The sequence below is a fragment of the Pseudopipra pipra genome, chromosome 6, assembly GCF_036250125.1.
Source record: "Pseudopipra pipra isolate bDixPip1 chromosome 6, bDixPip1.hap1, whole genome shotgun sequence".
Taxonomy (NCBI): Eukaryota; Metazoa; Chordata; class Aves; order Passeriformes; family Pipridae; genus Pseudopipra; species Pseudopipra pipra.
Genome location: NC_087554.1, coordinates 6,724,184 through 6,742,503, shown reverse-complemented (window position 1 = coordinate 6,742,503; position 18,320 = coordinate 6,724,184). Strand labels below are relative to the sequence as shown.

General features: G+C 42.5%; 1 long non-coding RNA gene across 2 annotated transcripts; it reads left to right on the top strand.

The window, feature by feature from the left end:
• Positions 1-927: 927 nt before the first annotated feature.
• LOC135415460 (uncharacterized) lies at positions 928-18,281 on the top strand. Of its 2 annotated transcripts, none has more exons than XR_010431130.1 (4): positions 928-1,095; positions 2,020-2,112; positions 16,818-17,019; positions 17,973-18,281. It is a non-coding gene; the product is annotated as an uncharacterized LOC135415460 (long non-coding RNA). The 2 variants fall into 2 exon arrangements; XR_010431131.1 differs by having other exon boundaries at positions 2,012-2,112.
• The last annotated feature ends 39 nt before the right edge of the window (positions 18,282-18,320 follow it).

The window sequence follows — 18,320 nt, the reverse complement described above, 5'->3', positions numbered from 1 at the left end:
TTTAAAGCCATGAATTAATAAAACCATTTTCTGACCTACATTTGAAAAGGACAGGACCAGCCTAAAATGAAAACAGCTCCTCTGAGATTTTGTAACTCCTTTGGAAGTTTGACAGCTTGCTTAACTAGACCTACAACATCAGACATAAAATTCAACTCAGACACACATTTTCTTATTCACACAAACTTTAGAGTATCCAATATATTGAAACAATACTAAATTCAATTTTGTCTTCTGGAAAAGTGAGTATAAAATAAAAGTATTCAAACAACTGTGTGCACTTACAAATAAATTAAAATGCAGCACTGGTTCTGCTACAATTCGTAGAAAGTCTCCAAAACAACAGTTTCTACATTGAAAAGAATTTAATATATGCAGTAATCCTAAAAGTCATTATTTAATCAAGTATGGGGAAAGAGGTGAAACTTAATAGCTCTCAAAACAAGCTCTGCAAATCAGTTTAACAACTCCTGTTAATCCAGAGATTAACAGATTCGACAAATGAGGTTTGCATTGCATTTACATCTTCAGTGAAAAGAAAAATGACAGTGAAAAGTAAAGCCCCAAATATCTTAGATGAATTATTTTAATCTGCAGGGTGAACAGCCATTAACAAAGCAGTTATACTTCATTCTGGAAAAACTCAAGACAATAAATAATATTTCTGAAGAACAACAGCACCTATTTCTATTCCAACTAAAAATTTCCAGCCTCTTCATTCTATTATTTTATAAATATAGGTTATATAAACCATATTTAAAAAATATAGCATATTTATTTTTCACATACTCTTATTTGCAAGACATTAATATTCAAGTCCAATGCTAAACACCCTGATAGTGAGGTAAAGGTGTGGCAGATATGGTAAAGTACCCTTATCTAGAAATGTTAAGCTGACACAGCTGGTGTGGGGACACAGGACTGACAGTCAATCATTTCATGCTGTAAAAGTCCAGTCCCACTTTCAAAGGGCAAGTTCTTCTGAGACATTCCTGCTTGGAGTGTGTGTGGAGATTCCTGCCCTGGCTGGGGATGGCCCTCAAAGTTACTCCTCAAGGACGAGTGGAAGAGATTTACCCATGGTCTTTGGTCTTGGTGAGTAACATCAATCTCTATTTAATAATTGAGTTTTTTGCTAGTTTTAATATAATTGCTTTGATGTAGTACACTATACTATACTAGTCATTTTAGTTTCTATACTGTGCAGTAAATAATTCTGATTCAGATCTTTCGTCCAATCATTTTTCATAATGAATCACTCATTTTGATTTGCCATCCTTAATCCTGTGGGACAAAGTTGTGCAAAGGTTCAGTTACACCTCTATAACTCCTTAGACTTAAACCATGGACAAAGTCTGGGGTTAATATTGGATCCAGCTGCACACAAACCCTTCTCTGAGAAGATCCTGGTTATATTCAAATGTAATGTTGCAACATTTCTGTAAAATCTGCAGTTAATGATGGACACCTGAAAGTGATGTTATTATCAGAGTAAATCATATTATCATAATTAGGAATTTCCCTGTAAAAGTGTTTCACATGGATGAGTATTGGCATTTATGTCTTATTGGTTTCACCAGGAATGGATCTTACTGTAAATGTTACAAAGACATCAGTGGATACAAGATTTTATTCCTGTGGAAACATAAGGACTAGGGAATATAATTATTTAGGTGGGGAAGGTTAAATCTTCCTTTCATCACTTCTAATTCTTCACTCAGAGTAATAACTTCTATTCTTATGGTCCTGGCATTTTACGTAACATGGGAGTCAGCTATCCTGTCATTCCAAGATGTATAAACACAAGCTATTTAACATTAAGCAGGATGCTAAGCAAAGAAGGTGGCATTCTGCAAATATTAAATTTCAGGGTAATTTATCAGCACCTTCCACCCTGTGGATGCACATCAATGCAAAGTTATAGTGAAACTTCCTGAGTATCGTGAAGGAAAGCACTGGCCTTGGAAGCTTTAACATTGTAAAAATCAATTACTACCAAGCAGTATTTGAGGATTTTAGGTGGCAGGCAGAAGAAAACACAGAATTTCTCAAGCATGTGGGGGCTTTTACATCTTGCTATCACTTGGTGTACATGTTATTCCCCATCAGAAGGTATGAAGCTTTCTAATATGCTCAGTTTTAAGCCAGAAAAGCACATTTTTTGTGTTCTAAACATGTTTGTGGAAGTTGTAGTGTGTAAATAGACCACAAGAAGCTTAATAGAAAAAAACCCAAATCAAACCAAAACATAGCCCACCAAGTAGATATTACTAAAAATAAAAAAAACCATACATTTACCCTAATGGTTGCTTTAATGATATGAGATCTGTGCACTGTTCATACTTAACAGTAGGTCTTATATAATGAGGACACTTCATTTTGTGGAACAATAAGCAGAGTTCTGGGATCTTGTTCATTACAAACTTGTTTTTTGCTCAAATAATCAGCTGTCAGCTTTTAGAATTACATGTTGGAATAGAGATAGAAGCTGTTCTTCAAATATCTTGACATAATTCCTAAGACACTCAGAAACATCTGTGCTCAAATGATACAGTGACTATTTGCTTGTCATTAAATTCTGCCACAGATAATCAGATATATAATAGTACTGCATTGCTCCTCTTCTGTTTCTTTCATACGAATTTATGTTTTCATGGTTGAAACAAACTTCCACTGCTATTTTTCCAAGTCACGTCTTGGCTTTCTGGAGTGTACTCACCAGCATCCCTCTTGGTTTGCTTTAATTTGTGCTCTTAACAGCACCCAACAGAAGATGTGCTGCTATGACAGCACTTGTCATAACATCACACTTGACAATCGTTTGGGGAAGGGGGGGAGAGAGAAAGAGAGAGATGGTAGGATGCAGAGATTCCCTTACAAGATTTGTACATTTCTATGTCGAGCACTGAATATAAATATAGTCCAAACCTTATTTAGAAAACTATTTTTAAAAAGGCACCTGGCTGAAAATGTTGTGGAAGATCATTTTCTATTTATACAGGATATCAATCACACTGCCTTGGAAGACACTGGGGCATCCTTCCCATTCACCTGATGCACAGCTACCACCTTGTGAGTACAGTTTATATCTGTGAGATCAGTCTCTGGTTTTACAAATTCCTTAAAAAAGTAGCACCTCTCACCTCGGCAATCCAGTTGCAATTCTTCTGCTAACATAGCTATTAAATACCAGGTGAAATTCAGTCATTGACAAGTCAAAAACTAAAACTGGAGATAAATAGGAAGCATAACAGCAGTAATGAAAACATATCTCAGTAAGCCAATATTAGAAACGTTTTGCAACAGGCAGTTAAAAAGACAAATAGAATTTATCCTCCATAACAGGCTTGTTGTACTTTGTTATTTTTCTGTTTTCAGCCAGTCACTGCAGTAACAAAAAGACCTGCAACATTAACAGTTCCCACAGTGCCACATTAGTGCACGACTGTTCTGTAATGCCCATTTGTATCCAACACTGCTGCAGTTCAGTGGCTCCTCTAATATGACATGAGACTTGGATAACACAGTCTACTTCAGTCACACCTCAGTTTCACACGTGGTACAACTTCACTTTATGCATTGTTTGAAAATATATCGGGATAAACTTCATGTTTGCAATCACTCAAAACATATAGTCACGATTAATTTGCAGCCTGAGTTTTACTGAGATTTCTAGAGTCCTTTAAGATGATGAGGAGAAGCCAGCCAGTTCTAAAAGGCACATTTGTCTACCATAACTTGTAGCAGAGTATGCATAATCTGTAGTGCTTGAAGCAGCTTTCCTTTTGTAGTCTGAAGAGTTGCTCGTGAAGAAAGTCTGACTGATAACTGGGCAGGCTTAAAGAGAAACTTGTAATTTACTTATTGTCAACTCTCAATTGGAAGTGGCTCACACTCAGTGCTAGGACCGATATCCCACCAAAAATTCCATACCGATCTACAGTAGCTGGGCACAATTGTTTTAATTCGTGTTTTTTAAATGATTACTTGTTTCTTGCATGGAATGTAACTTTATCTGAATCCAAAGTCTGCATTCAGCTATAGAGAATAAACAGGCATAACGTTGCCACAGAAACGTTATACTAAGGAGATTTGGACTTGATCTACAGTTCACAGAAAAGCCAATCTTTCTTTTTAAATGCTGCAGCCAGTCAGCAAGCACTGCTTCTGAAGATGCATTTAAGTAAGAGCCAGCATGAAGCACTTATACTTCCCATTTACTCTTCCACCTGCACTGCTTTTTCTCCACAACCACTCATAAAACCTCCCACATGCTCCCAAATGCTGGCACCTTATCCCTGCACAGGTCCGGTGTTTCCTTGGAAAGGCTCACTGTCTGCCCATTTGTTTTAAAGCTGGTAATTAGCAGGAACACACTTTTTTCACCATGAATGTATATCAGAGAGCAATAAAGGGCTGGGAATAGGAAATCCTTTTCTCATTGCCATTCTCTTCTACTATGGGATTAAAACATTAACATTCTCAGACGCCGAAAAATACGGCAACAATTTCTGGAAACACCAGTAAATAAAGACAATTTACTGCAACAAGATTTGTTGGCAACACAACACACTGGCAAAATTCTGGCAGTTTACCATGTATTCACTATTAGCTGAATTTCACTACGGTTAATGGGATGCAACCTATACGGCCTGTGGGATGATTTCTCTTCATTTTTTCCTAAAGCCTTCATTAAATATAGTCAGTCACAAGAAAAGCAGAAGTTTTATGTAATTTTACGAAGTTTTTCTACTAATCATACTATTTCAAATGCAATAATAAAGACTTTGCATAGTTCACTTATTATTAACGAACATACTAGAATTATATATATTTATTTTGTGTGAAAAACTTTCTTGTCTTTCTGTATAATCTTGACACATTTAATTGTTAGAACTTCACTATAATGTTATATAATTGATTTTTACCTTTAGTTTTCCTGTTTCTATTCTCTATTCCTTTTACTGTGATGTGGCATTTCACTGTAAACAAAATCCTAAAATTATTACTCATGAATTTATCACTAGACATAGTCCACGTGTCTAGGAAAAGTTCAGATATGTTCTTGTTTCCAGGACACAATTGAGGCAAAGAAGTATTGGTACATTCATGGAATCACATACAGGCTACCATACATTTCTTATAAATGTCAGAACATGCACCCATGGGTGTATACACAGCATGGTATGTATATTCTGTCACCCATGGTGACAGAATAATTTACACAGCACTGAAAGTTTTATCCTTAAGGTCTAGTCTGACACTCTACACAAAAAAAAAGGAAAGAGAAAAATGGCAGACATGGTATGTTGTCAGACATTCCAGCATCTGCTGACTGCAAACATCAATTTGTGATGCTTTGTTTTTGTACAGCAAGTGTGTATTACTTTTGTCTGAAGGTAAAGGTTTAATTTTTAAGTCACATTTCCAGGATGAAAGAAATGCAAGTCTGTGTCCTTCATCTTTTGGGTTTTCCCCCATCCCTCCAATACTGATTTAAAATGTGTGAGTGAGCCCAAGTGTTCCCCACTGAGCAAATGTATCAGGTTTTAAAAAAAAAAAAAAAAAAAAACAATTCAACACAAACACACACGAATAGTACAAGTAACACTTAAGTATGAAAATACCAGAGCCTTGTAGAAGACTCTGTAGGATGTCCCTGCTCTCACTGTCCTCTTCACAAGCCACTCTCTTTGGCAAGGGCCTAAACATTTCTCCAGTCTAAAGATGCAGCTCTACAGTAGAGACCCACTTTAGTGAGTGGTCAACCAGTAAAAAAAAAAAAGAACCAAAGAGGAAAGTGTTAGAGCAGCTGTATCAAGCCAATTTTGAGCAGGAAAAAAATTCAGCCAGAATATATATATTTTTTAATAGGGTGCTTTATGACTGTAGCAGTCTCTTGGAAGCCTGACACTATGGTAGGGAACAGACTGCAAACCTTTGTGTCAAACCAGTACTTGATATGCAGAAGCAAGACTGGAGAGCCTGAAAATTCCTTTCCATAAGCAAGATTATGAAACTGGTGCCCCAGGCAGGGCTGGAGAATATCAGGTGCCTGCAGAGACCAGGCAGGATGCACAAAGGCCAAGAATCATCTGCTCCCATTCTCATACAGTAGCAGGAAAACTGGCTGCATTTTACTTCTTTTAGAAGTCATTTTATGCCAAACAGCTCCGAGTCTATCTCTGCTAACATGCTAGGGGGAGGAAGCATATGCACTGCTGTATGGCTTGGAAAGGAGTCTGTTGTACAGCGATTTTTCAGACTATGGAGCAGCACAAAGGCAAGCAGAGTGCAAACTGACCTCAAAAAGCAGTGAAATCTTCCTTTTTGGTTTTAACTGCCCTTGTACCCAAACAGAAGCTATTCCATGAATTGGATTTATCCCTAGAAGTGGTGACTGTAAACTGATGTTCTTTTGGCAGTCCCTAATTACTGTCTAACTGAGGAATTCTGGACTGACGAATGCATCATACGAACATGCTCAGCACAGTACCTAAAACCCTTCTTTGCTTTAGCTACAAATTGGAAGGAGCTTCACCAAAGATTCAGAGTTTTTCATTATATGCTGGATAGTCAGCCTAATAAGACTTCCACATGCTTTTCCAGATTTTATTCAAGGATCTGATGCTACTGAGTTGTACACTGAATTGTCCCAGAAATATGAGTGCTGCATATGTATGGTTTTTTGCACATAAGAAAAATGTACAGACAAAAAAGCTTGTATGTACCATGCACATTTTTAGTCACCAACTAGCAACATCCTTAAACCTTTAAAGTTGTCTTGCTTCTGTGGAGCAGATCATGACAATCCATGACAATCATGAAGAAATATGTGAAACTAATGGAAAGGGATGCCACGACCCGCTGGGTTAAGGAAATGGGGTCGGGCACTGCGAAGAAGGGTTCTCACACAGATGGAGGTCGGTGAAGCAATGCCAATGTTTATTTGAGGGGTAACAACTTATATAGGGTTGGATGAGGGGTGGAACTTGGGCTAGGGAGGAGCATGGGATTGACAACCGAGGGAAGACGGTGATTGGGTAGCTGGGTAGAGAGGGGAGGAGTTTAGGTGTCTCCGGGGGAAAGGACCAATAACAGCTACCTCTGCACTGCACCAAACCCTGACCAATGGCAGGCAGAGGAGCGGGAAAACAGGGAAAAGGCGGGAAAACTGAGGGAAGAAGAAGGGGACAACATGGTGGACAATTTTAAAAAACAACAACTGGGGGTACATAAAACAGCATAACATTACAACAATAAACTGGGGTACAACAGTCATGTTCAGAGAGTGTCATAATCAGTATTATGTGTCTAATCTGGTATATAAGTGTCTTTTTCAAGGGTTATAAATTCTTCTCCATGCTTCATATCTTTCCCAGTCGTCTTTGTTTCCTCCAACATCTCCCCCTTCTTTATTTTGTTGGAACGAAGCGATGTTCGCTTGAATGGTACTCATCAGCATCTTTCGCAGACACAAAATTAAACAGGGTAAAAAGGTACAAACAGAGACCAATACAAAAAGAGACAGGACACACAACATAATCAACTTTCTTGACCAATTAGGGAAATTTGGTAGTTGTACCCAATCGAAGAGGCTATCGAGGCCGCCTCCTTTGTCCTGATGAATTTCTCGGACCAAACCTTTTAGCTGTTTGATGCTTTGATGGATCGATTCGGAGTGGTCCGAAAAATTCATACAGCACATACCTTCAAATTCTTGGCACCCGTGACCGTGTGCCAAGAGAAGGAAATCAATGGCAGCTCGATTTTGTAAAGAAACCTCTTTCAACTTTTGGGTGTCTTCGAGCAAACCCTCAATCGCCTGAGTCGTGGCATTAGCCTCTTTGGTCAACCAGCATCCCAGGTGAGTCAGGAGAGAGAGGGCATGCGCGGTCCCTATCCCAGGGATAGGAAAAGACGCCCAAAAGTTTTTCACCCTGGACCAGATATGAATATTAGAATCGCAATCCTCTGGGAAGGGCAGAGGAGTAGGCCAATACTGTGGCTTTCCAATATTCATATGTGGTGCAGGGAGAGAATTTTGCATCCGAATTGGCTGGGGAGTGTTTTCAGGTTTAGGTGGGGATTTAGGAACAATAGGTTTGGAGGCAGCGGGTTTGGAATTTGGAAAACGGAGGGGAGCGCCCATCGAAAACGAGAGGGACCTCTTGACTTTGATTTTCGGATGTACTAATTGATTCTCGAGGTGGAATTTTGCCGGATTGAAGAGGGCTAGTTTTCCTACTGTGCAGGGACCTCCTTCCGGGTAGGCCCGAATCCCAGGCCACGCCCGATCCCCGCACAGTAGGAAATATCCTTTTGGGAGTTTCATATTACGCGGGATGTGCTCAGTGGGCACGGTGGTTGCCACTGAGCCATTACACCACGGTGAACGGGTCCCTTTGTAGATGGGTTTGTAAGATGTCACGTTAAGGGGAGTAAACAAAATTGGTTGGGTATAACGGTGGAAAATAATACAGGTCGTGGAGGGGAGTGAACCTAAAAGATCGATCTCTTGAAAAGGAACGTCTACGAAAGGTAATGCTGAAATCGTTTGTGCAAGGTTCGGGGAGTTGAGTGGTGGGGATCCCTGGATCCACGTTTGTGACACAAACGCGGTCCATTCTGATGGAGTAATGGGGATCCCTACCAGACATGTTTTGAAGGGGCTCCCGGCGCTGGTCAAGGCCAGGCATAAGGTGTCAGTGCCGGTGGCCTTGGCCAACGTTACCCATAAGTTTTGCGACGGCTGGTTCATCCATCCTTGTAGTGGGACGGTGACGGTCCGATGGATGAATCCAGCCAGGAGGATCAATGAGAGGTAATGAAGCAGCAGCATTGGTGTTCTTTTCTGTTTTGTTCTTCTTTTTTATTCACGGAAGATTTTCACACGTCGTGATGGGACCCACTTTGGTCCTTCGGGACCTGCAACACACGCGTAGCCCTTTCCCCAGGTGATTAGAGGGAAAGGGCCCGTCCATTTTTCGGTCAGTGGGTCTTTATACATTATTTTAGCTTTGAGGTCGGATAACACTGGAGAGGTGGGTTCGGAAGTGGCGATCTACAGGACTTTTGCTTACGTGAGTATCTGTATCCTCCATCACGTTGAGAAAGTTTAACACGTACATAACTTTCTCTAATTTTTCTTGGGGGGAGAGGCCAATACTCCCCCCTTTCTGTTTTTTGAGCATATTTTTTATGTTTTGATGCGCACGTTCCACTATACCTTGTCCTGTGGGGTTGTGAGGGATCCCTGTGGTATGCTGTATCCCCCATTGTTCAAAAAACCTCTTCGTGTCTGCAGACACATAGGAGGGTCCATTATCTGTCTTAATTTGCTTGGGGACTCCCATCCTCGCGAATGCAGACAAGAAGTGCTTTTTGACATGGCTACTCCTTTCTCCAGGATGTGCGGTGGCCACAATCATCTTAGAAAATGTGTCGATAGATACATGTACATATTTTAGTTTGCCGAATTCAGCCACATGGGTTACGTCTGATTGCCAAATTTCCAAGGGTGACAAACCTCTTGGGTTTGTCCCCTCTGGGACAACAGGTGTAAGTGTTTGGCAATCAGCGCAAGCCTTTAAAATTTCTTTTGCTTGTGATAATTTTAGACCGAATTGTTTTTGCAGCGACCTTGCATTCTGGTGAAAAAATTCATGCGAAAGTTTCGCCTGCTGGTATAAATTGGGGGTTACAGCTATACCTGCCAGATGGTCGGCAAGCTGGTTCCCTTCCGCCACAGGACCGGGTAGAGCGGTGTGTGAGCGGGTGTGGACGATGTAGTATTCGAATTCTCGTCTCTCTATGAGAAACAATAATTTGGTCAATAATTGGAATAAATTCTGATTAGCCACATCTTTTAGGTACGAATTTTCAATTCTTTTGACCACACCCACTACGTAAGACGAATCTGAAATTATGTTGATTGGTTCACCACTAAAAATTTCAAAGGCGCGTACAACTGCTGAGAGTTCTACGATCTGGGGAGAACCTTGAACTTTGTGGATATCTTGGTGCCAATCGTTATTTTCTTTCCATACTATCACAGCGTTTCCTGTTCTCCCTGAGCCATCGGTAAAAACTGTTTTCGCATTTTGAATAGGTATTTCAGATTGCATAATTTTTAGTCTAATCGGAATGTGAACCAATCTTTGTATGAATGGGCACGCCGGGAGATGTAGCCGAATTTCTCCCGGGTAGCCCCCGATGGCTATCTGAAAGTCAATAGAGGTCTGCAGCAGTTGATCTAGATGTTCAGAAGTCAGTGGAAGATAAATGAAATTTGGTTCTTCTCCACTGAGTTCTAAACACCTAGTGCGACCCTTAGATATTACTTTGCCAATCATCTCGATCATAGTGGTGATTGTCTTGCCAAATTGATGAGGGAGGAACATCCACTCCCATAAGCAAAAGTCTTTGTGGTCGCTTGTGAACTGGCCCAGGAGGGCCAATGGTTGTCTCTGTTCTTTAATTACTACCAAGGAGGATGGCAGTCCCTCCATCCTCCTACATGCTTGTCTTTCTGCAATTTTCTTCTCAACAGTGGTAAGGGCTTTAATGGCATCGGATGTTAGTGTTCTGGGGGAGGACAGATCAGCGTCTCCTCTAAGCAGCTCGAAAAGGGGGTGCAAATCTCCAGTTGTGATCCCCAGCACAGGTCGGATCCAATTGATTGCACCCAGTAGCTTTTGGAGGTCATTTAAAGTTCGGACGTTTCTGTCAATCGACACTGATTGAGGTTTGATGCTTTTTGCATTAATTTGGAGTCCGAGATACCTCCATGGTGCTTCCCTCTGCACCTTCTCAGGGGAGATTTCCAATCCCTTATCTTTTAGAGCCGAAATTGTAGAATTTAGTGTTTTGTCTACCGTCGATTGAGTTTTGGCGCAGATCAATACATCATCCATATAATGGAAAATGATTGACTGCGGATACTGTAGCCGAATTGGTCTCAACACCTCTGCCACGAACATCTGGCAGAGTGTTGGGGAATTTTTCATCCCCTGGGGAAGCACGCGCCACTGGAACCTGCGGTGGGGTTCACAAGCGTTGACTGCAGGGACAGAAAACGCGAATCTAGCCGAATCAGCCGGATTAAGAAATATATGGAAAAAACAGTCCTTTATATCAATGACCACTAGGGGCCATTCAGCAGGGAGCATAGATGGTGAAGGCATTCCCTGCTGGAGGGCTCCCATTGGTTCAAGGACTTCGTTTACCTTGCGCAGGTCCTGGAGAAATCTCCAGGAACCTGAGGATTTTTGGATCACGAACACTGGAGTGTTCCAGGGACTGGCGGAAGACTCCAAGTGTCCTTTCGTTAGTTCCTGATTGACCAGATTATTTAAAATTTGCAGCTTTTTGGTAGGTAGGGGCCACTGATCAACCCAGACTGGCGTATCAGTTTTCCAGCTCAGTCTGGGGAGCTGCAGTTCTTCAGTGACCCCTCCTAAAAATTTTGTTCTGGAGACAGGGTCCCTAATTTCAGTTCCCACTGCTCCATTGCGTCCCTACCCCATAATGTGATCGGTATGTTGAGTACATACGGTTGGAGTGACGCTGGTCTGCCCTCCGGCCCGTAGATCGTCAGTACCTCCCTGCTCCTGACGGGGTACTGCGTTCCCCCCACGCCACTAACTTGGACGTAGGCAGTCTGGGCTGGCCACGCATGCGGCCAGTCCCTGGAGGCTATGATGGTGACGTCCGCCCCCGTATCGAGAAGGCCTTCCACCTTGACCCGCTGCGGTCTCCTAGGCTGTGAATAGTAAATAAGACAGGTTAGGAGAGGGCGAGAGGTTTTTACTGTGGTGGTCCAAAGGACCTCCTTTTCTGCCGTCTGCCTCTGCTCCTCATCTGCCGACAGGACACACAGCAGGTCTTCAGTGGAGACCATCTTCGCTACGGGGAAGCGGTCCTCCAGCTGCACGGGGGGAAGATGAACAGTCAGACATATAGCGATATTAGAATATGTCAAACCCGTCAGGAGAGTGGGTACCACAACAATTCCCTTACCAACTGCTGAGAAGTGTGACGTGACTAAATAGGTGAGATCTGGGTCCACTGGGGTCAATGGTACGACCCTTGCTAATTGCTCGTACGAGCTCAAGTGGGTGGAAGGGTGGATGACACATAGGACATTCCAGTTTAAAGGCTTACACTGTTCCCTAACGGGAACAGGGTCCGCCGGGGGCAGCCGGACTACGGGGTAGCTGGGCGTGGCTGGCGCAAGATGGAGTGGGGGGAACTTGTGTCATCGCACCCCCCCGGGCACTCAGCTCCCCGTTTCCCGACTGCTCACACGGACACTGCCTAAGGTCGGGCATAGATGAAAAGGTCACTCTCTTTCTGAGCCTAGGTGACTGTTTGGGGGAAAGGGGTTCGCCATTAATGTTGGTTTTGGACCTGCAGCTCGAGGTCCAATGGCGACCCTTTCCACACCTGCGACACAGCGTATTTGGTAAATTAGGCTCAGACTTAAATTTGGGACAGTGTTTTCTGAAATGCCCTTTTTCCCCACACTCGAAACAATGTTGGGGCCCCGAAAAAGCTGCAGCCATTATCCTTGCTTTATGGGCATTGGAACCGACATTCTTGCATGCCTCTATCATCTCCAGCAGCGTGGGATCTTTCAACATCTTTAAAACCCTCTGGCAGTCTTCGTTAGCTTTTTCGATAACCAATTTGTTAAATAGAATTTCTTGGCTTTCCTTTTGATGCACCTGCCGAGCTATAGCCTCTTTGAGCCTGGTAATAAAATCTACAAATGGCTCTTTAATTCCCTGATTAATGAGTGTAAAAGAGGGTGCTTGCACGTACGCGTCCGCCACTCTTTTCACTGCCTCCATAGCCAATTCTTTTGTTACGTTTAACAATTTGGGGTCTAATCTAGTTTGATCCCCTCTGCTGGAGTAGTTCCCCTCCCCATAAAGCATATCAATGGCCTGCCTGATTGGAATCCCTCTTCTTTCCATCTTGTCGTTGACAAAGGCAACTATCCTTTTTTTCCATTCAGCCTCGAATACCGAGGCCTGAACAGTAGTAAACAAACCTCCTATGACTGCCCGAATGTCATAGGGGATAAGGGTGTAGGCAAGGAAGAAGGATTCCAATAGGCCGATTGTAAATGGGGCCCCTAACCCGTACTCAACAATTGCTTTTTTGATGTCCTTAAGCATTGGATACGAAACCGGTCGCCACTCGGGGGGTTTCCCCTCCTCGTAGTAAACCGGAAACGCTTTTAGAAATTCGACATCTTGGGCACGCGCGGCTTCTTCCCGGAAGGCCTCCCAGATATCTGGTACTGAGGGTTGCTTATCCGGGGAACGTGGCGCCCACCCATAGTCATTGTCCGATTCGCGGCAGGCGGGGTAGGCCTTGGTGTTAGGAGGCCTACGGGCGCGGCCATCTTCCCGGAAGGAAGGTTTGGCCTTTGCCCTTGCCTCGCCCACTGCTTCCTGTCTTTGCCGTAAGGGCGACACATCCGGGGAGGAGACAGGAGTGGCAGAAGTGGGCGTAGTCGGAGGTGTGCCGGGGGAGGGACTTCTCGCGCCACGAGTGGGAGGAGAAGGAGGCGGTCCAAGAGGTGGAGCTACAGGGGCCCGCCTCCTTTTTTCCCGCGCTGGTCTTCCGTGCGCTTCACCCTCCCCCCTTCTCTCTGGGCGATCTCGGGGTCCCTCCTCCTCGACGCCATTTCGCGATCGACGCGTTGTTCTTCTCCGCGCCCTCCCGCCATCTTGTGAGGTGGTTTCTGTCTCTGTCTCCCTCCTGCCATCTTGTGCGCCCTCAGTGTCCGTGTCCTTGTGAGTGTCCTTGGTCTTGTCTGCTGGGAGGCTGATGTTCGTGTTCATCATTTGGTGCTGTAGCACCATCAGAACAAGCCTCCACGCAATCAGTGCATGTTTGGCCAATCTGTCGCCTCTATCTGAGTCCCGCCATAAGTTGTATCCTAAGGCTTGCCATTTGTCTAGGGAGATGTTGTCGTTCATGGCACAGCCTTGGCGGTCTAGCCACCTCGCAAGCGCTTTGGCAGATTTTTTATCTAGCGGGTGGCCGTGTTCGATAATGAAATCTTTGAGACGACGGTATACGAACTTTTGAGAGGTGGAGAGTGTCAGACCCATGGTGGCATTCGGGCTGCACTCTCAGATGTTACTCCTCTCCTTTAAAATTTAGTTGCTGGGGGTGGTGTAGGGTGAAGGTGACGGGAATGTCCCTTGTGGCTCACCTGGTCCAGCGTGCAACCCACGCGACGAAAAAAGTCCGCAGTCGTCAGCTGCACAAGGGAGGGTCGGCGGAGCAGTCTTCCCTCTTGAAGCTGCTTGAGCCCAAGTGGAGACACAGGAGTTCCCTCGATTCGAGAGACCTCCACTGTGCCCCACGTTGGGCGCCACTTGCCACGACCCGCTGGGTTAAGGGAATGGGGTCGGGCACTGCGAAGAAGAGTTCTCACACAGATGGAGGTCGGTGAAGCAATGCCAATGTTTATTTGAGGGGTAACAACTTATATAGGGTTGGATGAGGGGTGGAACTTGGGCTAGGGAGGAGCATGGGATTGACAACCGAGGGAAGACGGTGATTGGGTAGCTGGGTAGAGAGGGGAGGAGTTTAGGTGTCTCCGGGGGAAAGGACCAATAACAGCTACCTCTGCACTGCACCAAACCCTGACCAATGGCAGGCAGAGGAGCGGGAAAACAGGGAAAAGGCGGGAAAACTGAGGGAAGAAGAAGGGGACAACATGGTGGACAATTTTAAAAAACAACAACTGGGGGTACATAAAACAGCATAACATTACAACAATAAACTGGGGTACAACAGTCATGTTCAGAGAGTGTCATAATCAGTATTATGTGTCTAATCCGGTATATAAGTGTCTTTTTCAAGGGTTATAAATTCTTCTCCATGCTTCATATCTTTCCCAGTCGTCTTTGTTTCCTCCAACAAAGGGATTCATTGCTAATGAAGAAAAGTTATGAAGATTGGCTGAAAACCCATGATGCAAGTTAAGGTATAGCTTAAAAAATGCTCAGTTCTCATGGACCTCAACAAAAGCTGTACTCTCAGAGATCTTGTAGAGCTTGGATTGCTGTCTGAAATTCCCTGTAATCCCTAAACTAAAATCTAAAATGAAATTTGAGAAAACTCATGAAGTGAATGCTGAATATGCGTCCGTAATCTAGAATTAAGCATTACACCATATTTACTCATCTCTGCTTAGAAAGAGTTAGAATAATAAATAAATAATAAAAAACAAGCCTTGCTACCATCTTTTTAAAAAAAAAGTCTCAAAAACTTTCAATGATGTTGAGAATTAGTACATTTAATCTGCCATGTCATTAATTGCATATTTTCATCTAACTGTTGCTTACAGATCCCATGTCCTTCACAACATTTTCTGCAGAATCCCATCTAAGTAAAGGGGAAAAAAAAATTAAAGTTCATTATTATTTCACTGCTAATATTCAACTACGCTCATACATAGTATCTTCCCTCTGAAGTTATGGATTTAAGAGCTAGTTTTCCACATTGTCCAAAACCAGTCACTGCCTAGAAATCTTTGTCATTTGTTTGAGGTAGACAAATCTAAGGTTCTTGTCAGAAGGAACTCCTGGGAGTTCCTCTAGGACAACACAAAATACTGAGTCACTAAATTTTGCTCATCCTATGCAACTGTCATTTTTCTCTTGGCCCACAATCTGTTATAATAAAAAGGACCCTGATTTGGAAGCAGTAAGAAAAGATCCTTATATTATTCTACCATGAATGCTGATGGAAGAAAATGAAGGTACTGAGGTGAGATTGAACTCATGTCTTAAGATTTCATGACTTTTCTGGTGGGAATTAACCTCCCCATATATAAATAAAATGCTACAAATAAAAATCACCAGTTACATTTTTGTTTATTCCTCACAGCAATACTCAGAGCTGGTGACTCCAGTAACTGTGCTTTGCATGGAAGACTTCACACAACTGGCTGCTTTTGAACCCCCCAAACATGAAGGGGACAGAAAAAAGCAGCTGAGGCTCTAAAACCAGCACCATTGCCAACTTCAATCTAGTTAGTGTGCCCAAAGTGCAGAAGAATTTCTTGCAGCTAACCACTTGTGGGAAAAATTCCGCTTTTAAATTTAGAAAGACGGCAAAAACTCATGAAACAGAAGAAAGAATTTATTCAGCGCGTTGGGTCTGGTCTCACACTGAGTTTTCCGGGTAGAAAGACCCTTTGGAATTAAATTCCATACATTTTATAGTTTCACGAAATCCCACCCTTTTCAGATAAGTTTAATATATTCATTTTTGCCTACAAAGGTTTCTTTTCTCTGAAAAAGAGGCTTTCCCTTCCTTCTGATTGGCTGCGAGGCGTCCTCCGTCAAAAATTATGGATCTTCCTATGTTCTTAGCCCAAAGAGGGAGAAGAAACCCCTGTGTACAAAATTTCCACGTGGTCCTGAAAGATTTTAATTCTAAAGAACTTTTATATTTCCCTTATCCGGCCAAAAAAGACCCTGACACCCAGTCCCATTTGGAACTTGGATATCTTACAACTTCGCAACACGCCTATATATAAAAAAAATCGTATTTTATCTCTCATAACTTACTGGCTGAATTATACATATTTTATAGAGCACCTAAATGGCCCCAAAGAGGCCAGGGCAGTGGTGGGATCGCTCTCTTCCAGCCTGACCTGCCGGTCTGTAACCAAGAGGGCTCCACAAGCACATTCCCTTGTACGGCAGGTGGCATTTACACACACACATGAACTCTTTCACAGCCAGAAATTGATTGTCCCCTTTAATTTCCTGCTCCACAAGGATGGTGACATGCAACCATACAGCCAGAGAAGGAACAGCCTAAGTGAGACTGACTGAGTGGAACTGCTGTGGAGAGTGTCAGTGCTAATCCAGCCAGAGAGATACCTGGCACACATCACTGCCCATCAGGGCTTCACTGCTCCCAGGGAAAGCAATCACAGCATTGATTAGCTGAAGAGGCTTCCTATTGGTATTTAAACTGGTGGGTAATGACTACAAGTAACATCAGGGCCACAAAAAACTATAAAAACATCCAGAGATGCTGCAGCTACTTTTCCAGCAGACAGCCTGGCACTAAGCTGTTCTAGGCTTTTTCTGAAAAGTTGCTTTAAGAGCCATCTATAGCAAAAGCAAGAACTTCTGATTTTCAAACCACAGTTACAATTGAGTCATAGCCACTCTTACAGACACTCATTGTCTCTTGAGGAAAGATTCCTAAAGTTTAAAATTAAAATGATTGCAAGAGAGGTGTAATAAGTAACCAAACAGATCCAAGTTAAAATCTAACTATAATTTCAGAATAAATGAGTTTTACTTTTTAAATAATTAAATAAGCACGAGAACTTCATAAACATAATATACATGTTATATCAGTTATACAAACATATAAGCATGATAACTGCATAAACTATCAGTCAGAAATGGTTTCTCTTGCTAGGTTTACATGCAATAGCAATAATACTGTAATATCAAACTGAAACAGTAAATTGAAGGTGTGGTTATGGATTTGGGAAATACAGGAAATTTTAGTGTCAATAGTACCACCTGCTGGATATCATGAAGATAAGAGTCAGAGACTAATCAACATTTATAAAAGTTATGGCATAATTCGATACTTACAAAAATGTCACCATAACTAAACTGTTACAAATGAATAGACAACAAATTGCCAGATGTTCTAATGCACTGCCAAAACCCTGCAGAAAGGTCACTGATATTTTCAATAGGTATTTCTTGTTAATTCAAAACTCACTACATACAATTAATCAGATGAATTTAAAAAAAAAATAAAAATTCAAACCAATCAGCCTAGTGGCCCCATTTAAAAGCAACGTGCTACTCCTGTTAATGACAATGTTAAGTGTGGAGTTTGGTGGGGTTTTTTAGGTTAATTACATAACTAATGTGTTATTCCACTACAATGTTTTTTGGCAGGGTGGAAGAAGTGGACAAAAATGCCCTCAAACCACTAAAAGAAACACACATGCCCCCCATCATCTGCTACTATTGAGCTACCAGACATTAACAATCTGGGGATATCCCAAAAGAAGCAGCTAGTAAAGGACTTCAATCTAAGTGACTTCTTCAGCAACAAAATCATCAGCCTTGAAAACCAACAATGACAACCTGTAAGCCCTTTGATACAGAACACAAATTGTTACTATGTTTCCTGCTACTTCTCAATTCACAACTTTCTGACTCTGTTGTGTAGGTACATTAAAAGAACCAAGGTTTTTCCTGAACAACTCACCTTTTCAGTTACGTGTCTGATCAAGTCACACT